Consider the following 10,712-nt stretch of genomic DNA (forward strand, 5'->3'; position numbering starts at 1 on the left):
GTTCTGTTACCAATGCATAACGCATTAATCCGATAGTATGTTAAATGAAATGAAACGAAACAAAAACCAATCAATCATCTGTGAAGGTAATACATCTTCACGCTTTGGTCACCAATCCAATTTGTTTCAACCAAATCTGTTACAGTGTTTGAACAATCGATGCAATGTTTGCCTATATTCGTGTTGCCTATACAATGCTAACAGTTTAATCAAGGGATTGATTCGAGTCAATTCTCTCAGAGAAACAGAGGTTGATTTCGTGAATAGACCAAGCATGTTCTAATCAATTAAGATCTTATTCATACATGACTATTGAAGAGTTTAAGGACTATTCCGGCATTGACCATAGGTAGCGATTTCAATCAGCTTGTCAAATGACCATACGATGTGTTTAAGATGATGGTAAATCAAGGTAATGGCATAGCTCTAGTTTGGAAAGCACACAATGTTCACACCCGAAATCTAATTGCAACTATGAAAATAACAAGAATTTCGCAATCATTCAACGCACCTATGTGTACTAATCAATCAAACGAACAACTCAATTGAACTAACTTGCAATAGAAAAGGAAATTAACTGTAACTAGTTTCACAGTGACACTGTTGATGAAAATACAGAGCAAACCCAGATGGGTGGGCCTGGCCACACCTAGGGGCTAATAAACTTATAGTAATGAAATGATTTCGATCACAATTAAAACATGAGCATCAACATCCCATCAACGCATTCAACTAGAATTCAGAGCAAGAGCATCATAACGATCTTCTATTGAAACTAAGTCACAATTATACAATAAATACTTCAAAGGTTCAATGTGCTCCCCTATCAGAATCAAAAGGCAGGCTTTATAATAGAGCCTGATACATAATTGGCAAGCATCAGATCTGTTACAGAGAAAGGCGTGGGAAAACCAATGATATGGAGATCTGTGAATTACTCTTATTTAGCACTAAAAATCCTCTAATTATTAACTGTCCACTTCCTATCAAAACCGTATTCTGATATAGAAGTTTTCAACCAAAACCGTTCAACAAAATCCGGACCTGAACTGATCCAATACGTTCATGTTTAGAAATGGTTTTCATTGGAATATTCCCCCGGTGATAACTCCTTCACAAAGATGAATTTTGGTAAAAAGTTTCTGGGTTATATGAAACATGGAACAAAACTCGTGTCTCAGAATTTCTAGATTTTGCCCCATTTGATCAGAAAATCCATTTTTTCACCTACAACAATTTCATACTCAACTACCTAGCAACTAGTTAAATTTGACTTGTGGAGACTTCTGGAAACCTGTAGCAATACATCACAACACTAAACCTGTAATGATTAGTTAACCTCAAGGATCTAAACATGAAACATCTGATCTTTGAGTTATAAAATAGTTAAATAACACCATTATAATGCTTTTACCATGGGATTGGATCTATCACTATCCATAGAATAATGAGGATGAAAGGGTACAAAAGAGTCTTAAATAGGGATCAAAATGTGGCAAAAAGATAGTAAAGGAGGTGAAATACAGAGACAAAAAGTGGGTCCAACATCTCCCCCATGCTTAAGTTGATGCATGCCCTCATGCATCCTAGTAAAAAAGAGATGGAACCAAAATCTTTCAAAGGCCAACAACCTTAATCAAAACTTCCAAATCTCCCTGTACTGGAATCGAACACCTTGAAAACTGTCATGCCACCCTCTGTGCACTCACCCTCTTATGTCTTTCAGGTATGAGGCAAAAGACTAAATGCTCTTCATTATTTTGCCTTTCAAAAAGCATAGACATAAATAATAGGTTCGAACAAATCAATGGGTTATCCAAGACAGACAACTTTCAGTCATTCCAAATACCCATTAAAGAACTCAGGACAGTCCTCCAGCAACCTCCCATATTCAGCTATGACTCTATCTACCTCATCTTATCTGCTATGTCTGCTATGTGGACCAGATGGGCTTTCAAATTACACCATTTCCTTATTCAACTAAAGTTTTCACCTAAGAAACAACATTATACCTTGCAGTTGCAACTCATAGGGCAACTCATTGATTGTTGTGAAACCTCAAGCTCTTTCAAAATTCCCCACAAGTCAATAATTTCCAATTGATACCTGTAACAAAGTCTTTCAGCTTGTATTCTATATCTCCTCTGACAAGTGACAAACATCTCTGGTCAACAGGTCTCATTTACAATAAGAATAAACAGGAAAATTCTAGGCCTCCCTTTCTTATTTCTATTGTTAAGAGAATGTTTAAAATAGCAACAAGAAATGCTAAATATAGAAGAGCTAAATTTAGTACTGCTATAAATAGAATTTCAGGATACCTTCCTATTTCAATTAGTCCCTGAATTAAAATAGAGAAGTAAAAATCCGAATTTGATCTTAGCAGTTGTTTATAAAATAATTAATTAATTCACCATGAGTTAATTAGTTGTAGAAAATCAAACATGAAGTCTATGTGGGGACATGCAACAATTTCTCCATTAATTTAGGAATTTATCCATCAGTTAAAGAGATAAGGATGAGTTGTAATTAGCTGACTTAGTTAATTGAGTCAAGTCCAGTTAGATTAATTCAAACAGTTTGTTGAATTAATTTGATTTCAGTTAGTTAATGCATGCATGCATGTAACTACTGCACTTCAGATAACTGAATATTCTCTCATAAATAACTCATGCATGTCAGTTCAGACAAAGACCCAGTTAGATCAGATGGAGGGGCAGTGTACTATCAGTTGCTAGAATATTCAATTGTGAATATTCCTTGCATGCAGAAGGAATTATTTCCTTGAGGATTGCGTAATTACTTCTTCAAGTTTTGTGAGTGTGATGAGGCCAATTCACACATGTGGCTTCACTGGACCCCAAGAAAAACTGCACAAGGAAATAGGAGGCTTGGAGGACTTGAGAACATATACAGTGTCTATTGAGTCTGTGAGCTGTATTGTTTGATTGCAGAGAGAGTAGGATAGCTTGAGAGCTAATTCTTTTTGTAACTTGAACAAGATTTCAATTTGTATGATAATACAGAGATTGGGGTTTTAGGCTGAGCCTTTACCCAGGTTATTTCTTCTGTGTTATGTGTGATTGATTTCTCATTCTCAGTTATATGTGTTCTCTTGATCTTGCTCAATTCGATTAAGCTTTTGCAAATTTTTGTAGAAGTAGATATTGTATTGTGTTTTAGTATATTGCATAATCTATTGATCTACAATGGGAATTTCTATAGGGAAGACCTATGTATTCCATGCAGTATTCACCATCGACCCCTAGAGTCAGTAAGCAGAGTAACATATGGCCTAGAAAAAATATGATATTGTCAAAACAGATCTTGAAGGAAATTACTTTCCCTAGAAATCTACCATCTTTAGCTTTGTTGAAAGCTGAATAATAAAATATACATAATCCTTTCACTCATAGTCCTCATCCCTTCGACGAGAAAAAGAAGGTGAAGAAGATAACCAGTAACAAAATAGCATAACTTGTTCAGAAAGAGCAATCACTCCCTTGGCTAGCACTCATATTTGAATTATCTGGCTTGCTTGAAGACCCAATGGGACCTGGCAGAGAAGTGTATGAGGTTTGGAGAACTTTATTTCGATTAGTTTGCTTCCCTGGAGGTTGTTGACTGTATTGGGCTTGGTGCTGTTGTTGTTGTTGCTGCATTTGATAAAGAGGATGATGTGGTCCCTGCTGCTGAAGTTGAAATAATGGTGAATTCATGGACATTTGCCGAGCTAGACTGCCAGATTGACCATCCTAGTATTAATATCATACCATGGAACTCACGAATATGTGAACGATGTCCAACATGTCTTAATCGATGCCTTCATACAAAGAAACAAGTTGCAAGCACAACACAAATAGCAAGAAGGGAGATGAAAGCAATTTCCATTACTGACCATGTCGTGTTCTCATATGAAGGTACGAGCCAAAATTCCATATTTGGATCTCCAACATGTTTCAAAAACATTTCTCCTGCTGCTTTAGAAACAAACACTGCATGAATTGTGACACCATCTGAATTTCCAACCATTGAAACTAGATCGATACTATCTTCATTGTTGTAAATAATGGCTGCACTAAATCCTGCAGCTTGTGTATTTCTAACTTTCTTCTCAAAGGTGCATGTACCCCAGATTATTAGAGCAAATGGAGCATATACATCTTTATGTGTGACTGCTTTGTTAGTGAGTGGAGTATAGGCATCAATAGGTTCAGCAAGTTGTAAAACACCACAAGCTCCTGGTCCTCTAATTGCTGGAGCAATTATCCAATCATCTCTAGCAGTGTCATAGTCCATATCACTTTGTACTATTATATCATCTAATCCCTTTTTGTGTTCATCAACAAATGCCCCAAAGCCAGTGCCTTATTGGGAAAGTTCATCATATGTACCGAGCTCATAACCTGTCCTGCTCTCATAACAACTATCATATCTGCCTCACGCAAGAACTCCACTTGATGTGTCACTAGAACAACAATTTTATTCTTTAAAACACTTCTAATGCACTCCTTAAACAGATAACTTACTGTGTGGCATCTAAAGCACTAAAAATATCATCAAGAAGGTATATATCTGAATTCTGATAATAAGCTCTAGCTAACTGGATAATGATGATGAGGGAGCCAGGGGTAAGATTTCGATCAAGGTTTTGGGATAGTTCAGTAACAATAGTGGTAAAGGAGGATATAGTTCAGAATTAGGAATTAGGAATTAGGATATAGTTCAGAATTAGGAAGGATGATGGTTACAAGGGAGGCATGGGTGGTTTCCGGTCAAGGATTTGGGGATAACAAGAGTAGTGACCAGGGATGTAAGGTAAACCTACAATTATAATTAGTAATTATCAACTATCTATAATCAAGCCAAATGAGTCAGGATGATACCTGGGTCACTTAAAATATTTTAAGCAAAGATAATGTGAATGCATAGAATTCAGGTCCATTGTTCAAGCATGATCTCCATAGAAGAAGGATGAGTTTGCAACAGATTTGAATTGCACCCGGATGATGACACTATTCTCATGTTGCAAAACTGAGAAAATCTTTCTTGAAAGCTGAACTGAAGATGGTGCTGGATCTGTTGAAGAAGGTTGAACTAGAGATAGTAAAGGAGACTGGAAAATGAAAGTCCCCTTCTCCCCCACACTTGAGGAGTTGTATGTCCCCAAACAAATAAGGAAGATGACTGCTGCAAATGATGATCAAGCTACTGCATGGAAACCTTTATTGAAACAAGATGACTGCTAAAAGAAAAGGAAATGCTGCTACAAATGTCCTCACTGCTGCAAATCTGTGCTGAGATCACAAAACCATATAGTCCTCAATCGCTACACATCCATGTGCAATCCTGCATATGTGAATAAATGGTGTCGATGTCGAACATAAGCAAGAATCATTGGATTACCGACCATTGAGGAGATCGTTAACCAATGCGAGATATCCCACCTTTGATGTCAATGGGAATCAAGGCACTAGGTACATTCTACTAGCCATGAATGGATTTGTCGAAGTCGAATGGACTGCAAAATTCATCCACCAAGAAACATTGATGTATTTCCTTGGTAGATGACAAGGATACCTGCCATTAAGGCATGCAGGCTCCTAGGTACCTTATCTAACCCTAACCTTGGTCCCAGATGATGTGTTGATGTCGATGGGACAAGGCTTGTTGGCAGGTGGGCCTTAAGGAATCCCACATCAACCAACTCGAGTAAAAACATAATGACATGAAAAATACATGATTTGAAGAACTCATACAAATTTACAAACTTTATTGGGAACCTTGCCCACCAGTTACTTGGTTTTCAAGCAAAGTCCCTGTCCAGTTGCGCTAGACATGCTGGTTTTCACAAAAGGACTTATTTTTCTCTTTACTATTTCATTTATTTATTACAATACTAACTTTCCTACTATACTGAAGAGAAGACATCCTCCTTCAAGTGAAAGAGAACTTCCAATGAAGCCATGTGCGGATCAGGTACAAAGATATGATCATGCCCAGATTTAACATATAAACTTTAGATGGTACATGAGCATGAACAATCAACAGCTTTGAAAGAGATGATGTGAAGAGTATTTGAAGATGAGAGTGATACTTTGACTGAATTGTAACCTCGAACCAATGCTCGATGTAATCCTGGTGGTATTGGCTCGTTTCTTCATTTGGACCACTCTGAATGTCTTCCTCGGTCATGCCAGAAGAGCTTGGATAATCAGTCTCTGGAATGCACACAAAGCTTGTTGCTGGGCATGGTGAAATCTCTTCGATCTCAGGTTCAGTTGAATGCTCCCCATCATATTTGGTGCATGGATCATCGATCTCCTTGGTAGATAGGCAAGAGGACTCGAGGGAGCTTTCCAAATCCTGTTCTGGGTGTGGAGAGGCAGATAATTTCCTGAATGCAGTCAGGATAAACTCTTCCTGAGAAGAAGATACCCCAGCTACTGCTAGGATTTGAGAAAGTGCTTCGAGGGACATTCTTCAAGATCTCGGTCATTCTTGAATTTCTCCTGCTGGTTGATGATCCCTGTCTCGCAACATGGATTAGTACAAAAGAGAGGGGTTCTTACAGCACCCCAAAAATGTTTTGTCATTCAAAGCTTGAATTAAAAACTGCTAATTGCAAGAAAACTAACACTGGAAATGAATCTACCTTTACTATCCCTAGGTCTACCTTTACTTCTACGCATAAAATAAAAGGAAATAAAAACTCAAGAACAAGCAGTAATCGGTCAGACTTTGGAGCAACCCCACAAAAGTGGATGCATGGCTCTTCACTCACGTCTTACCGTACACTCTCCACCCTCTGACAACCCTGCAAGATCCTGAAACTCTGATAATGGTTGCCTGAATAAAAAATTACAACTCCCCGGCAACGACGCCAAAATGTTGAGAGATTAAATTGGTGAATTAAACCTCTTAATATTTAATTGTCAATCCGGGCTCATAAACATGAGTTGCACTGCACTTCTTGATTTAGTTTATAGGTCAGAGCTTTAAGGTTTCCTTTATAATGATCGGCTAAGGAATAAAACAAACAAATGCTTCTTTCAAACTTAAAAGAAATCAAACATCTAACTGTCATGAGCAAACCCAACAATCAAATTTAATCTAGAGATTCAAAACCTTCACAAATTCTAGCATTCAAATCTGTACTCAACAACTACTGAACTACGTATCTCTAGTGATGAAAATGGACTTCTATTCACACAAAACTTTACTCAATCAAATCTTCAAATGCTGGTACCAGACCTTCTATTTGCAAAAACCATTTAATCATTACTCAACAAGCATCCTATGATGATGGTAGTTCTTACTTGAAGCAATCAAACAACCTGTACTAATAACCATTCGACCATTAAACTATCGATACAAATAACAATTCATTCCTGAAGCAAATAAGCAATTTGTATCAATGATAACTCAATCCTCAAGCAATCTATAACAATCCAACTCTAAGCAAATGAGTAATCTATCCTAATAGCAACTCAATCAAACAATTGTTCTGTACCTAATTGTCTATTACCCTATCAAGACTCATGAGTTAAGTACTGATATGAAGAAATTACTCTGTTTTACTATATCACTCACTTACTTGTTGTTCTATCTTCAAATAAACCACTTACATGATTTGATTAATGAAGGCAACCCTAATGCTGATCCTATTTGACACCCAACTATGTAATCACACAAATTCTAAGGAACTATACTTAAATCTTTCCTGGAATCACAATAATCCCTACTTGTGAATATTCTTACTCAAAACCAATATGATGTTGTAAATCTAGGTAATGATTTAACTACGAAGTGGATAACTGAAACCTATGAACCAAGAGAGAGATCAATCATTCAAATGAGAGTAATTATTGCATAGAAACAGGGAAGAGTAATCGTTTCAGTCAATTAATGAAATTTGTAATTGCATGAACAAGGGAGGCAAGTATGAGCTAAAGAGTTACACACAAATGTTCCTGTAGTGTTCTGTTACCAATCCACAATGCATTAATCCGATAGTCTGTTAAATGAAATGAAACAAAACAAAAACCAATCAATCATCTGTGCAAGTAATACATCTTCACGCTTTGGTCACCAATCCAATTTGTTTCAACCAAATCCGTTACAGTATTTGAATAGTCGATGCAACGTTTGCCTATATTCATGTTGCCTATACAATGCTAACGGTTTAATCAAGGGATCGATTCGAGTCAATTCTCTCAGAGAAATAGAGGTCGATTTGGCGAATAGACCAAGCCTGTTCTAATCAATTAAGATCTTATTCATACATGACTATTGAAGAGTTTAAGGACTATTTCGGCATTGACCATAGGTAGCGATTTCAATCAGCTTGTCAAACGACCATACGATGCGTTTAAGATGATGGTAAATCAGGGTAATGGCATAGCTCTGGTTTGGAAAGCACACAACGTTCACACCCGAATCTAATTGCAACTATGAAAATAACAAGAATTTCGCAATCATTCAACACACCTATGTGTACTAATCAATCAAACGAACAACTCAATTGAACTAACTTGCAATAGAAAAGGAAATTAACTGTAACTAGTTTCATAGTGACACTGTTGATGAAAATACAGAGCAAACCCAAATGGGTGGGCCTAGCCACACCTGGGGGCTAATAAACTTACAGTAACGAAACGATTTCGATCACAATTAAAACATGAGCATCAACATCCCATCAACGCATTCAACTAGAATTTAGAGAAAAAGCATCATAACGATCTTCTATTGAAGCTAAGTCACAATTATACAGTAAATACTTCAAAGGTTCAGCGTTCTCCCCTGTCAAAATCAAAAGGCATGCTTTATAATAGAGCCTGATACATAATTGGCAAGCATCAGATCTGTTACAGAGAAAGGCATGGGAAAACCAACGATATGGAGATCCGTGAATTAATATTATTTAGCACTAAAATCCTCTAATTATTAGCTATCCACTTCCTATCAAAACCATATTTTGATATAGAAGTTTTCAACCAAAACCGTTCAGCAAAATCCGGACCCGAACTGATCCAATACGTTCATGTTCAGAAATGGTTTTCATTGGAATATTCCGCGATAACTCCTTCACAAAGATGAATTTTGGCAAACAGTTTCTGGGTTATATGAAACATGGTGCTCTGAACAAAACCCATGTCTCATAATTTCCAAATTCTGCCCCATTTGATCAGAAAATCCATTTTTTCACCTACAACAATTTCATACTCAACTACCCAACAACTAGTTAAATTTGACTTGTGGAGACTTCTGGCAACCTGTAGCAATACATCACAACACTAAACCTGTAATGATTAGTTAACCTCAAGGATCTAAACATGAAACATCTGATCTTTGAGTTATAGAATAGTTAAATAACACCATTATAATGCTTTTACCGTGGGATTGGATCTATCACTATCAATAGAATAATGAGGATGAAACGATACACAAGAGTCTTAAATAGGGATCAAAATGCGTGTTGTTGGGAAAAGTATCTATTCAGAACGCCCCTATCCCACTCTAAGGTGTGATAGTGCCTTAGCAACAAACAAGGAAAACTACTTGAGTATTCTTCTTTATGAAATGTAAATGAGGAGGAAGGATGTAACTAACCTGTGCCTTTCGCTAGTTTGTTGATCCAATCGCTCCTCTCTTCAATAGCTCCCAGCTCCCTGCTCCCTTACCGGCCCAGCTTCACCGAATTCCTGCAAGATCACAAGAGAGAGAAACTACACGAAGATATAGATATACATTCATAAAAAGCTCAGGATCAGATTAAGCTAAACATGCAAATATAGCAAAACATCATTGATACACAGCATGTAGGAGAAACTCAAATAGTTTATTGATAGAATAATAAAGTCCAAGAGGAGATACAACCAAGTGAGTCCCGATCCAGCATCTACCTCCCAGCAAAGGAATCCCTTCCTCTCCTCCAACAAAGCATAAATCGCCCAATGTACTAATCTCAATCTCAAACCAACATCAATTCTCTGCAAAGTACAAAATTCCAGCCTCCTGGATCTCTGGGTGAGAGACCCATATATAGATGTAAGCAGAGAGGATGAGTCAGCTTATGTTTTGACTTGTGGCTTCTCTCTGTCAGTTCTTGCTTCCACTTGGAGGTTGAGAGCCTCTTACTCATCACTAGTCGAATTCATTGAGGCAAGTGTCACTGGAGAAGATTCTGGAAGCTTCCATGGTCTTTCCACCTCGTTGAATGAGCTTGCCATTTGTCATTTCCCGCTCAGCGCACCCTGGTAGTGCATTTAGGTGCATTGCAATGCACCTAGCTAGTGTACTGGAGTGCATTGCAACGCAGGCAGCTAGTAGAGCATCTGAATTGATCCTGAATTGACTGTTTCTGAGTGGTTTTTGGTGGAGAACTTCTGGGAGAAGCTGTCATTGGTTGACCTTGTTCCTTTAGGGGCAGGAACAACTCTTTTAGGGACTTTGGATCCCTTGGATTATGGACATTTCATGCTCAATGCTGTAAGGCACAAAAATGTCTATAACAGTTGCCCCCTAAAGTATGAGGCCGTTTATCGGGTGAAATGCTTTATTAGGAGGATCCAAAGTTCATTCAATGCTGGGAGGAGACCTGTAATAAGATACAGTACAATACATTATTTTTCATACTGTTTTCATGATCTAGCTGAGGCGGGCATTCCCATGCTCAGCTTTATAAATTCATTTTATGTACATAGGACAGA

The sequence above is a fragment of the Pinus tabuliformis genome, chromosome J (assembly GCF_031772625.1).
Source record: "Pinus tabuliformis cultivar Carrire ecotype Pingquan chromosome J, CPIR1, whole genome shotgun sequence".
Taxonomy (NCBI): Eukaryota; Viridiplantae; Streptophyta; class Pinopsida; order Pinales; family Pinaceae; genus Pinus; species Pinus tabuliformis.